The sequence below is a fragment of the Grampus griseus genome (assembly GCF_964374135.1).
Source record: "Grampus griseus genome assembly, chromosome: 3".
In the NCBI taxonomy this organism is placed as follows: Eukaryota; Metazoa; Chordata; class Mammalia; order Artiodactyla; family Delphinidae; genus Grampus; species Grampus griseus.
In genome coordinates, this window is record NC_139019.1 from 83,094,707 (window position 1) to 83,103,469 (window position 8,763).

Consider the following 8,763-nt stretch of genomic DNA (forward strand, 5'->3'; position numbering starts at 1 on the left):
TAGATATTTAGCATTTTTCTAAGATTGACCCTATAATTTGTAATTTCATGGGCTTCTAGTCTTCTCTACTTCAGCTCAGTGCTGCGTCCTTAAAGCGGAGACTCACCAATGACAAACATCGCCACAACACATAACTGGGGCAACTTGAGTGTTGCCAGGCCTGGAGTGGGAGCACTTGACTTGTCGGGCGCGGGTTTGGACTGGGCAGGGGGGGTTACGACTCCTCCTCCCCCTCCCCCTCAACCACCGCAGCCGGCAGCTCCCCCGCCTCTCCCCAGCCGCCTTCTTCCAGCTCCCGAGCGCCTTTCTCTCTCGGGTCCGCCCTTCCTCAGGGTGTGTGAGCTGGGCGCAGGAGGCGGGCTCAGCGCTGACGGGCTGCGCCTCTGCAGCCAGAGGGAGGAGGGCGGGAAGGCGTGCGGCGGCGGCGGCGGAGGAGGAGGAGAAGGAGGCGGGGACTACGCCGGGCCGTAGCTGGCGCCGAGAGCGGTGGGAGCGGAGAGGGTACCCGGCTGGCTCGGCTGGCGGCCTCAGCCCGGATCTCGACGCCGCAGCCCTGCGCCTCCCGAGCCCTTGTCTCAGTCTCCGCGACCCCAAGCACGGCGGAGGCGGCGGAGCTGTGGGCCACTGGTAGGTTGCACGGGGACGGCGATTCCTTCTGCAACCTTTTGTGCTGCAGAAAAGGTGGTGGTGGTGGTGGTGATGATGATGATGGGTGGGTGGGTGCGTGGGTTAGGGGGGTTGCCCCAGTCATCGATCCTCGGTGCCAGCCCCAGTCGTGGCGCCGCCCCTTCCTCCCTGCCTCGTCTCGGGGCCGGGCGTGCGGTGCCCGCGCGGTGCTGAGGAACCCTGACCGGGCGGGCCTCCGGGATGGACGGCGGGCGGCCTCAGCGGCCCTTGGCCTCGGCGGTCTGGTCCCCCGGCGCCCGATCAGGGGGGTAGAGTCTGGTGGACTGGGTGGGGCCCTGGCGGGGTGCCGGGAGCCCGCAGTTTCTTGGCTCAGGGTGGGGTCGGAGACGCCGTGAGTGTGCAGCGCGTGTGAGTGAGGGTGCAGGGGCGTGCGCCCCCGTGTGCGCGCGGCGTGCGCTAGCCGGGGAGGTGCGGGACTCGACGACCCATTGCGCGTCTCCCGCGGTGCGGCGGTGCGGAAGTCGGCGCGCGTTGGCGCGCACGCTGGCTCATCCGCCGCCGTGGCCTCATCGCGGGGCAGCGGGCCTGGGGGCCCCATTGAGAAGTAGGTCCTTCCCGGGCCTGCTGCGCCTCTGGCTGCCTGCCCGGGCCGCGCGCCGGGTGCGACTGCCCGGGCCAGATAGCACCTCGGGGCAATCCGTGGCAGCCTTATCTCGCCTGCCCTCTTCGTCCGCGCAGCAGTCTGGGGGGCGAGGCCGTCCGGGAACCCGCAGCCAGCGCCCGCTGCGCGTCTGCCGGTTTGGCGGGGGCGGGCAGACCGGTCGTGGCCGGGGGCGCGCGTGTGGATTCGGGCCGGGTGCTGGCCAGAAGCGAAAGCGGCAGATGTCCTTGGGCATCGCCGCCCTCGCCCCACCTGTCGCGGGTGAACTTTGGGCCAGGTGGGAAGCGGAGGAAAGGGGTTTCTGGGCGGGCGGCAGTCAGACCTTGAGAAGGCGGCCCCATTGTGAAGCTGCCAAACTCTAGTGGTGGAATCTGCAAATCTCTGCCAGAAAGGAGATGGGAACACGAAGGGGATGATGGCCCTGTCCCTTTCTCCTTGTAAATGTTCCACATCCTTAGGGTGTCTCTGCTTCTCCAGCCACGCCAGTTTGCACTCGGGTTGGTTACTGATCTGTGTCGAGCCAAGATGCTGAGTGTGTATGTGTATGGCTGTGGCGCACAGGTTAACACTGGGACTGGGAACTTTTTAATCATTCGAGGAAAGAGGAAGAATGGAGGCAGTAGCATTTTATAGCGTGCTCGCTACTCCTAGCCAAAAGAACAGCTCTTGCACAACATTTCCGACGTTTCTAGACTCTTCATTTTACATTGTTTTTCTCAGATCAACCACACTACAGTTCACTTGTAAGTTGCTTTATTTATTTTTTTTAACCCTGTAGAGCAGATTAGACACTAAGGAGATAGAAATGACCTCTTCCCAAAGTTTATTTTTCCAGTCATTTCAAAATACAGTATTAGTTATTATTGTGAAGCTTTTGGTACTTTCTTAATTCAAGACCATGATTTACGCTTACACAATTATACTTAATGAATGTTTCACAGATTTCTCAATGTTTTTATTATGTAACTGTGTATGCATTATAAACTTAATAAAATGACCAGCATGAAATACAAGGATTAATGATCCCGGAAACCTCTTGATTTGATAAGAACTGGTGTTTAGAATATGCTTCTGTCAACATTTTAGGTTATTTAATTGTAAATTAGACTGTTCAGTAGTATCTCTTCCAGGGTATAAGACAGAGGGTATTTATTGACCTTACATAATGGTCAGTGACTTTGTTTACTTTCTCTGTATAATTTTGTATACTTTGGAGAGCTAGTGGGCACATTAACCCTTAAAAGTATTTAGTGTGGTGGGAGTAATAAAACCTTATATACAGGATTAAATCTTTTTTTTTTTTTTTTTGCTGATTTATATCCTCTGGGGGAAAATCGGCTCGTTTCCTCCAGAGAGAGCTCTGATTTCGTCACCAGCGTATCAAAATAAGTTCTTGGTTTTAAGCTTTCATCTGGAACGTTAGCCGATTCCACTGTGTACACCTGTCCCATTTCAGTTATGTTTCCTAAAGGGCAAATTTCTTGTAAAGACTGCATGTAGACGTGCAGTTCCAGTTACTGTCAGTCATATTTGTAGTGAAACTGAATTTTTTTCTAAAAGTAGAAGGATGATTTCACATAATGATAAGCCACTGGTAATTTCTTTAATTTCTACTAGTAGAAGTAGAAAGAAAATGAATGTTGCCCTTTAAGGAATTTACTATTAAAAGAACTGATATTAGAAAGAGAAACACATTTTTTTTCTTCTGAACCAATTATGGGTTGTCTTTCCAGGTTGGTGTGGTTAATGATTTGTTTGTAAGGTCAAGGATGGTTTCAGAAAAGTCACACCCTACTTAACTCTTCTTAAAAATTATTGATGATTTAGTTTTTATGAGTTGCAAGTGGAAAAGTAAGATGATTTTAAAGTAACCTTTAATACGAACACATAAGTATAGCTAAGCATTTTACTTTCATTGTGAATGTTGTACTTTGGCAGTTAAACCATTTTATTTCTGCTCAGTGTTCTCTTACTTGAGAGATTTTTTTTGTTTTTTTGGGTTTTTTTTTTTGCGGTACGCGGGCCTCTCACTGTTGTGGCCTCTCCCGTCGCAAGGCACAGGCTCCGGACGCGCAGGCTCAGCGGCCATGGTCCACGGGCCCAGCCACTCCGCGGCATGTCGGATCTTCCCACACCGGGGCACGAACCCGTGTCCCCAGCCTCGCCAGGTGGACTCTCAAACACTGGGCCACCAGGGAAGCCCTTGAGAGATGTTTTAGTCCTCTTTTTTTTTTAATTATTAGAGTAATCTCTGAAACTGTTGGTAGCAAAATATTTTCATTAGTCTGAATGGAACTTTTAAAAATTGCTATTTTTTGCCAAGTCCTTTTCCACTATGTGTCTCTCCTCAAATAGCCACTCTGAGGAAACTACCTGCTTCCATTTTTTTTTTTTTTCTTCCTGTTTTGGGAACTAGAATTAGAACCTGTAACTTCTCTACCAGTTTTCTTTGCCTGAAGTTTATCTTTCTTTTTGTAATATAACCTTTAATGATTTATGAGATTTATTTACCAAAATTCTTGAGGGCTATATGCTCGCCTTCATATTTATAACCTTATGATTTTTGGAAGTGATATTTTGTTAATATTTTTCATATTGCTATTTTGTTAATGGATCTATGATGAAGCCAGAGATTTGTGGCTTTTTTGTGTGTAGGGATTTTGTGTGGGCTTGAAAATTTCCATATGGAGCTTCTATATTTGGGGGAAAATCACTCCCGTTAGGTTCCCAGTGCCATTCAAGTTTACTGTTATATGTGTTAGATTTATGTATTTCCATGTCTGTCTGTCTTCCCCTCTTGTCTGGTCTCAGGCTTCACTTTTTATATTTGCACCAGTACCTGTACAATGCTGGGACACAGTAAGACCCAATAAATATTGTTGAATGAGTAAATGAATAATTGAATGACTGAGTGGATACACCCAAAGAAGTACTACTCAGAACTGTAAAGAAAGCCACTATGCAAGCAGAAGGGTCTTTCTTCCTTTCTTTTTAAATTCATTGCCTTTCCATTGTTACATATTACTTTTGAGTAGGATGATAATACAATTAGCAAACTGGGACAGGTTTGAGAGATAAAGGGGGTGCTGTAAATAATTATGCCAGGGCACTCACTGGCTCTAAACTGAGACATATGGTCACCCGACTTTTGAAGGGCATTCTTCTTTATTTTCTTGTGATGGTATCTGTCACCTTGCCTGAGAAAATTTGACACACTTGCTAGTTAATGTTTGCAGACTTTGCTGTTTGTAGAAACTTCATTTGCAGTCAGATGTTGGGTGTCTTTTGCTTAGTCACCCATGGCTTCCCTGTCCAGAGGCCTATGGGTAGCTCTTGACCAGGCTTAATTTTTCCTATTTTCGTTGCTTACAGGATTATGTCACAGGACTTTTCTGCTTGTTTCAGCTGCTTATAGCTGGAAGCATTATGTACTCTAGCCTTTGCTCTGTTTACTTCCCTTTGTTTTTTTTGCTTTTTGTTTTTAATTAATTTTTATTGGAGTATAGTTGCTTTACATTGTTGTGTTAGTTTTACTTCCTTTTGTTTTTTATGCAGTGTTTAGTCCATCTTGTAAGAATTTCACATGAGCTCTTTTCCCTTTGGCTGTTTTTGAGAGAAGATCCATTGATACTTTGCCAAAGCTTCATGTTCAAAACATTGGCCAAAATCAATTGCAAGTGCTAGATATTTATAGATTTTACAGTATCCTAAAAGTGTTATTTGGAGGGTATATATTTTGGGGACTTTTGAATTACAGTCTTTTAGTTCTTTCTAATGGGAGATGAGAATAAAATCCTTATTATAATTTTTACTACGTTCCTTTATAGGAAGTCTCTTAAAGAAGCTATATTCTTATACTAGTTTCTGACCTCGTTCCTTTTATTTTAAAATTTTTTCTCTTTTTCACCATCCTTATCATCATCATCCTCTTAGCACCTGTGCATGGATAACGTGCAATTACACACCAAACAGTAAGCTGAGTCATAAATGAGTAAAAAAATGGAACAGAGTTCCTACACCTTGGTTTCGCCCTGTGTTGCTCCTTTGGACTCTGTTTGTATTTCTGTTTTTGGCTTGGCACTGGCATAATAGGGATAATTAGTTACCACACTTTGTTTACTATGAAATTACAACCATTTCCTAGACTTCCACATCAGCTCTAGTGCAAGAGTTGGATAATTACTTTAAAGCTCCTCTGCTTTCAAATCCAGAATGAAGTTTTAGGTTGATTTTCCTTTTAGTATTGAAAAAATATTGGAAAAGATATTTTTCCAATGCATTTAAAAGCTTGAAAAGAAGGACATATCACCAGAAACATGGTACAAATTATATGATAGTTTGAGATTTTAGACTGCTTTATAAAACTATTTATTTAAAATCAAACAGTTTTTTAAATTTTTTCTAATGTTCCTTTTTCTGGGTTTTCAGTCTAGATTTCTAAAAGTCTAAATGAAATCTATCTCACTTTGCGATAGATGTAGCCCTGAAAAATCAAGTGGAGATACCTTTCTGTATCTGGCATCCAACCATATAACCAGCAAATATTGGCTGATACATTTTTTCCTGGCTTAGAATTTTTGATTTAAAAAAATCTTATAAGGTCTGAGGAGAAAGGGTCTATGATTTAGAATGGTTTTGTATAAGACTCTCCTGTATGTGCCTTAGAATTTCGACATTTTTCACGCTGGAAATAACCCTAGAGTTAGTAATTAAAACTACCTTCCTCCAGCTGTTTCACAAATGGGGCAATAGAGCTTTTAAATAAAATAACCCTCCATACATTTAAGATAGGATCCCACTTACAAAAATTAATATACATTTTTCAGGAACATGATTATTGTGTAAAAAGCTACACACCTGGGCTTATCACTAAACAGAGCCATGTGTGTGTAAAGTGATGTCAGTGGGCTTTGGAAACAGACAAATTGGGGTTTGGAGTTTTGCTCTGACTTTCAAATAGTATTACTTGATTAAATACTTTAAAACAGGGGTAATATTTTCCTGATGGGACTATATAGTTGTTAAGATTAAATGTTATAAATTGCATATAGGTTTTGGCTTGTAGAAGGTGCTAAAACTAAAAAAAAAAAGGTTTTAAAAATTTCCCTTCCCCATTAAAAATCCATTTACTTGAATAAGAAATCAATTTGAACTTTATAACATTAGGATTGGGGAGATTCTTTGGGGGTAAATTATGTTAAATAAAAATTATTGTTAGGTAACAATTTTTGTTACACTGTAATTCATTTTATGTTAAAACCAGAGGCTTCATTGGTGGAACAGACTTAATTATCTAGGTTTCTTGGTTACCCAATTTGAAAATAGTTTGTGACAAAAAATGAAAGGAAAGGTGTCGAAACTAAATCTAAAGAAGTTTCAAAGGTCGATAATCATGTTGGTTTCTAAGAATGATAGTTCTGGGTGTGTTAGCTCCTTCCAGGGTCCCAAGTGGAGGAAGCATGTACCTTTATTAATTCAGTAATAATCCATTTCCTTTGGATAAAACTCTTATGTGCTGGTTAGAAAAATAATGAATAACAAATCTTTTTGGGAATGAGTTGAACTGTTGCCACTTCAGGCTTTGTGCACTTACATAGGTAAAATGAATCTATTCAACTCATTTGAGCCACCATCTGCCCCCAACAAGTTAAGCACAACAGAAAACCCACCAATCAAAGAAACCTTTACAGGTGGAAGAAACTTTGAGTTTTCTTGGTCTTAAGAAATTAACCCAGTTAATTGGGGAGGTACAAGATAAAGATAGATTTTCTTATACATTTGTCCCCAAGTAAGAGGTGAAAGGCACAGAAGAGATGTTAGAAACCGTAAGCAATGTAATAACTATAAAGAAGTGTTTTTGAGTTGTTCTTTTTTAAAAAAATGTTTTTCCATGAGCCTTTCAATCATTTGCCTCAGAGCAGTCTTAGGGAGGATTGTTGCTATTTTATGGCTAAAAAGAGTAGACATCAAAAATTAATTGCATAATAATAACATCACACATTCGTAAAGGGGTTTGCAGCATGCAAAACAACGTTCACCTACTTCTCATTTGATCCACATAACAACTTTATGAGGGAGGAAGGATGGAATTGTCCTCATTTTAAAAATTGCTACTTATGCCAGGTCAAGAGGCAGAGTTCTTAGCAAGGCAAGGTCTAGGACCTTTTCCTTTGACCCCAGTCTCAGCATTATATTTTCCATAGGATACTGCGAATCTTTTGAACACATGAATAGGATTTGGATGGTGGAACCAACATTTAACCCCTAAGTTTTCTTGGCTCTTCATTTAGCCCTGGTGGCTACTATTAGTCTCCAGGTAGAGGTTAAGCAACAGAACACAGAGAAACAAGCATGATAAAATGTTTGAGGTTGCATTTAGCTGAACAAACTCAAAATTACTTTAATTAATTAATATTGTATCCTATGTAACCTGTACCTGGTGTTAGTATCTCCTGCTTCATCATGCTTTGCAGTTAGAATTGACATAACTGCTTTATAAGTTGTGTTACTTGTTAAATTAAAGGTTTATTTTTATATTTCATGTTTAGTATCTGGAGTAGAGCAGAAAAATTATTATGCCTGTGTTCCCTTGGGACTCATTGGAAATTGTACAGTGACATCTTCTGGGATTTAGGCTGGTGAGTTATATTTTGCTTTTTTCTGTTTGTTAACCAGTTGTATGAACATAATACTATAATGTGATTTAAGTACTATATAAACCAGATGAATATGAAATGTCAGTATATTATTATAAATATATATAGTATAATTATGAAATTTTTAATAGTGAGAACTGAAATTATTATTACTGAATGCTAACATTATTATAATTGAAATGTTTGACTTTTTGAGTAGATTTTCCTTTTTTTATTCTTGTAAGATAAAGGAGGTCTTATGGAATAATATTTTGAAATATAGTAAAGAGATAGTTGCTCTAATTTCAGGGAAATTTTAGTAAAAATGTTAATCTCCAAAAATTGGTGAAGTAATTTGCAGAAGGATTGGTTGTGTATTATACATATAGAATGGCAAACAGGTAACTGAAAGGAATATCATTTTCACTTAGTCGTTTCTCAGTTTACAGCAAGTGTGACATTCCTTTTATCACACCATGAATTTAAACTGTTAAAAATAGGCAATGCTGTTGTTGTCTTTTTTCAGTGTGTCTGTGTACCTGGCTGACACAGTTGTCCATGTGGCTCCAGGTCTTTGAAGGGGAAAAAATTTAATAATGACCTTTTTAGCATTTAAAAATTTATATTAGTGTGAGTTCATGCTTTGGTATGTTATTCTACTTGCTCAATATCTTTGTAGGTCCTGGCTTTGAACCAGGTTATAATCTTTTGAAAAAGCCGTTTCATAGTAATCTCCAAATTAGAAGTCAGCAGTAGAATGATTCAAAAGAATGATGGGGGGAAAAACAAACAAACAAACAAAATGTTGTTTCGTTTAATAGATATAACCTGTCAAATTTA

The 8,763-nt window shown here is 41.4% G+C and overlaps 1 protein-coding gene across 1 annotated transcript in view; it reads left to right on the forward strand.

Annotated features, from left to right (window-relative positions):
- The first annotated feature begins 488 nt into the window (after positions 1–488).
- MACIR (macrophage immunometabolism regulator) overlaps positions 489–8,763 on the forward strand; it is a 19,055-nt gene continuing 10,780 nt past the window's right edge. Inside the window, exons 1-2 of the mRNA XM_082649983.1 lie at positions 489–627; positions 7,837–7,926. The gene's annotated coding sequence lies outside the window, so the exon portion shown is untranslated. The remainder of the gene's footprint in view (positions 628–7,836; positions 7,927–8,763) is intronic.